The sequence below is a fragment of the Olea europaea genome, chromosome 16 (genome assembly GCF_002742605.1).
Source record: "Olea europaea var. sylvestris chromosome 16, O_europaea_v1, whole genome shotgun sequence".
NCBI lineage: Eukaryota > Viridiplantae > Streptophyta > Magnoliopsida > Lamiales > Oleaceae > Olea > Olea europaea.
The window spans coordinates 1,521,182-1,526,362 of NC_036252.1; the positions used below are offsets into that span (position 1 = coordinate 1,521,182).

Below are 5,181 nucleotides of genomic sequence, written 5' to 3' on the forward strand. Positions count from 1 at the left end.
TTAGGTAATGCAATGTGAGTTGAGATGCTCCAAAATTGGCTGTTCAATTTGTTATATTTTTTGATACATTATTTTACGTATATTTTTAAGTATAAGTGGTAATGAGAGAAAAGTTAAACATATTAATTTAAATTGAGTATCAATAATCGTTGAATGAATAGTAAGTTGGACAACCAATTTTGCACGATAAATCTCGTCTGGTGATTATCTACTTGTCTTTGATAATTGATATTAATAATATTATTACTAATAACAGAAATGATCTAATGACCGCAATCGACAGATGTTGCCATGTGGCGCATGAATTATAATGTCCATCATGAACGTAACTACATTCGATATTGTGTTTTCACGTCTATAATGGGCGCGGCAACATCCGTTGTTTTGTTGCCACGCCATTATAATTCAACGGATGTTGCCACGCCATTATAATTCATGCCCACTTTGGCATCAGACCAAGTCTATTATTAATAAAATTAAAACATATTACCCTCAACGTTCAATCTTATGAATAATGTTATTTATCTCTATTAAAGAACTCACCAATTTATATGATTGGTCTCATAAAATGTTGAGACTAAATGTATAAATATGAAATTGCTTTTTTTATAATTAAAGCGACGCACATACTAAAAATAAATCACAAGGGCATCTTTAACACTACACCAAATTGGTGTAAAATTAATTTGATGTAAATAAATTTAATTACGAAGCAGAAAAATAGGTTGAAGGGACTAGCAGATGATTGCAAGTTATTGATTGAAGACACGATAAAAGATTCGAGGGCGATTCTTCTTCAACATTTGCGAAATTAATAAATCTACTATCAACCTTTTTTGAAATTATAAATCCGAAATCTTTCAATTAGATAACTCGTCATTCCCTCTATTTTGACCATTAAGTTATGATTTTTTCCTTCTCTTTAAATAAATAAACATAAAATAAAGCAGTAAAAACAATTAAAAATATTATAAAATTACAAATGGAGTATCTTGGAGTCTCATAGCTTTTCTTTTTATATATTGATACAAATTGCTTTACAAACAATTGATTGATATTAAGCATTTCACATCTTAGTAAAATAAATATATATACGATTAATGACGTTCATATATAGTTGCAACTTCAAAATAATCCAATATAAACGTAAAAATCAAATATTTGGTAAGGAGGAAATTAAGTTAAAACGGTGAATACAAATTTGTAACAATATTAGGACAGTAATTATTCTCACAAGGAAGTTATTGCAATTTCAAATTTTCAATAATCAATCATTATTATGTTAATAATTGGTTATCTAAAAAATGCGTTACACAGAATTAAAAGAATTTGAAAAATATATATTTGATTTTGATTTAAAATAATAATGAGATTATTTAAGATATTTTCATTATTAAATTACAATGCTACATAATTTTTTTTCAATACGGGACACTATAACTTTTGATATTTGATTATATTCACGCAATATTTTTTTTAATTGACGGTTAACCAATATTGATATATTACTTCAATTCGTGACCAATCGATTAAACAATCGGCCTACTAATCTAGTACTTCACCATATCAAGCGACCCACAATCGAAATATGCAAAATAGAGAAGTCCTATCCTTACCATACCATACAAGAAATTAGAGAAGTCCAATTCCTTCTTACTCTATGTATATATAAACCCTCTCCCTCAATCTATTTGCCATATATTCTTCCTCCCTTCAAAACTCTATAAGAGCGCAGCACAAATTTTCGTGTTTAAGTATGGGACTTAACGATACGAATGCAGATTTAATGGACACGTTCAGAATTAAGATGGAGAAGAGGCAAATATTCTTGAGAAGCTACAAGTTCAGCAGGAAGCAAACTGTCAGAGAGCGGTTTAATAAATTTCCCATTAAAGTGAAAAGGGTTATATGCAGGAGGCTTAGATCAGCAAGAAATTTGAAGAAGATGCAGGATTTCAAACTTAGAAACGGGCGGTTTTTCGCGAGGATAAGAAAGTTTTTTCATTGCCTGCGTAACTACAAGAGTTGCTCTACGTCCAATGATGTTTATTATCCACATTCTTGTTTGTTATAAGAATTTTTTTTTTAATTTTTATTTTCCCGACTTGGGATGATCAATTTCAACGTCTGGTTTCATGTTTCTCTTTTGTAAGGATTTGTGAATGTTTTTAATCTTTTTGGAGTTAGAAAATTGATCCAAGTTTTACTGCTACATATAGAACGAATAACTCCCTCGAATTGCCCAGAAACTCGCAAAAAACCAAGACCCCCCAAAAAAGTTACTTCAAAAACTGCGAAAAAAGACATGAAATAATTCTTTTATCATGAACTATTGGATTAATTGACACAATGAAGCAGAAAATAAACCTAGGTTAACTAAATTATTCTTCACAAAAACAAGAAAATGAGAAATGGGCGTGTTATATAACAACTATACTACATATCTTAAAATCAGAAATGAATTACTGAAAGAATACGACTAACCTGATGGTGAAATCAAAGAGGAAATTTTGGGGGAACCGTCCGCTGCAACACTGGTAACAAACACTTCCAGAAGATGGAAAAGATCGATTAAGAGTAGATCTGTTGCTGGTGTTGAAGACGAATTTGAGATGAAATTGGGGTGGGAAAGCGTGTTAATGCTGGAGTGGGACAGACAGGAAATAATGGCTACTTAAAAAGCATTTGTTGTCATCGTTAAGTAGTGCAATGTGAGTTGAGATGCTCCAAAATTGGCTGTTCAATTTGTTATATTTTTTGACACATTATTTTACGTATATTTTTAAGTATAAGTGGTAACGAGGGAAAAGTTAAACATATTAATCTAAATTGAGTATCAATAATAGTTGAATGAATAGTAAGTTGGACAACCAATTTTGAACGATAAATCTTGTCTAGTGATTATCTACTTGTCTTTGATAATTGATATTAATAATATTATTACTAATAACAGAAATGATCTAATGACAGCAATCGACAGATGTTGTCATGTGGCGCATGAATTATAATGTCTATCATGAACGTGACTACTTCCGATATTGCGTTTTCACGTCTATAATGGTGTGGCAACATTCGTTGTTTTGTTGCCACGCCATCATAATTCAATGAATGTTGCCGTGCCATTATAATTCATGCCCGCTTTGACATCAGACCAAGTCTATTATTAATAAAATTAAAACATATTACCCCCAACGCTCAATCTTATGAATAATGTTATTTATCTCCATTAAAGAACTCACAAATTTATATGATTGGTTTCATAAAATGTTGAGATTAAATGTATAAATATGAAATTGCTTTTTTATAATTAAAGCCACACACATACTAAAAATAAATCACAAGGGCATCTTTAACGGTATACCAAATTGGTGTGAAATCAATTTGATGTAAATAAATTTAATTACGAAGCAGAAAATTAGGTTGAAGGGACTAGCAGATGATTGCAAGGTATTGATTGAAAACACAATAAAAGATTCGAGGGCGATTCTTCTTCAACCTTTGCGAAATTAATAAATTTACTATCAACCTTTTTTGGAATTGTAAATCCAAAACGTTCCAATTATATAATAAAACTCGTCATTCCCTCTATTTTGACCATTAAATTATGGATTTTTCCTTCGCTTTAAATAAGTAAACATAAAATAAAGCAGTAAAAACAATTAAAAATATAAAATTGCAAATGGAGTATCATGGAGTCTCATAACTTTTCTTTTTATGTATTGGTACAAATTGCTTTACGAAACAATTGACTGGTATTAAGCATTTCACATCTTAGTAAAATAAACATATATACGATTAAGGACATTCATATATAGTTGCAACTTCAAAATAATCCAATATAAACATAAAAATCAAATATTTGGTAAGGAGGAAATTAAGTTAAAACGGTGAATACAAATTTGTAACAATATTAGGACAGTAATTATTCTCACAAGGAAGTTATTGCAAATTCAAATTTTCAATAATTAATCATTATTATGTTAATAATTGGTTATCTAAAAAATGCGTTACACAGAATTAAAAGAATTTGAAAAATATATATTTGATTTTGATTTAAAACAATAATGAGATTATTTAAGATATTTTCATTATTAAATTACAATGCTACATAATTTTTTTTCAATATTGGACACTATGACTTTTGATGTTTGATTATATTCATGCAATATTTTTTTTTAATTGACGGTTAACCAATATTGATATATTACTTCAATTCGTGACCAGTCGATTAAACAATCGGCCTACTAATCTAAGTACTTCACCATGTTAAGCGACCCACAATCGAAATATGCAAAATAGAGAAGTCCTATCCTTACCATACAAGAAATTAGAGAAGTCCAATTCCTTCTTACTCTATGTATATATAAACCCTCTCCCTCAATCTATTTGCCATATATTCTTCCACCCTTCAAAACTCTATACGAGCGCAGCACAAATTTTCGTGTTTAAGCATGGGACTTAACGATACAAATGCAGATTCAATGGTCACGTTCAGAATTAAGATGGAGAAGAGGCAAATATTCTTGAGAAGCTACAAGTTCAGTAGGAAGCAAACTGTCAGAGAGCGGTTTAATAAATTTCCCATTAAAGTGAAAAGGGTTATATGCAGGAGGCTTAGATCAGCAAGAAATTTGAAGAAGATGCAGGATTTCAAACTTAGAAACGGGCGGTTTTTCGCGAGGATAAGAAAGTTTTTTCATTGCCTGCGTAACTACAAGAGTTGCTCTACGTCCAATGATGTTTATTATCCACATTCTTGTTTGTTATAAGAATTTTTTTTTTAATTTTTATTTTCCCGACTTGGGATGATCAATTTCAACGTCTGGTTTCATGTTTCTCTTTTGTAAGGATTTGTGAATGTTTTTAATCTTTTTGGAGTTAGAAAATTGATCCAAGGTGATTTAGGGTTTGCAGACTAACAAAATATTCACGACAATTTGAATTTGAAAATAAACTAAATTAAATGTTATATACTGATTCTTCATAAGCAGATCGAGAAACTTTATATAACTGAAGATGATTTCAAATTCTCAGTATGTAAATCCGATTTCAAATCTCTATCATAATTCACAAATGTTTTTATGATTTATTACACTAAACCTGCTTGGTTTATCTCTATGATAATTGCACAAATATTCTTCATAAGTGGATTGAGAAACCCCCCCCCCCCCCCCCCCCCCC

General features: G+C 30.3%; 1 long non-coding RNA gene across 1 annotated transcript; it reads right to left on the reverse strand.

Annotated features, from left to right (window-relative positions):
- Window positions 1–2,085: 2,085 nt before the first annotated feature.
- LOC111412771 lies at window positions 2,086–2,910 on the reverse strand. Its single transcript, XR_002706094.1, has 2 exons — window positions 2,485–2,910; window positions 2,086–2,291 (listed from the first exon to the last, which is right to left on the reverse strand). It is a non-coding gene; the product is annotated as an uncharacterized LOC111412771 (long non-coding RNA).
- Window positions 2,911–5,181: the final 2,271 nt, after the last annotated feature.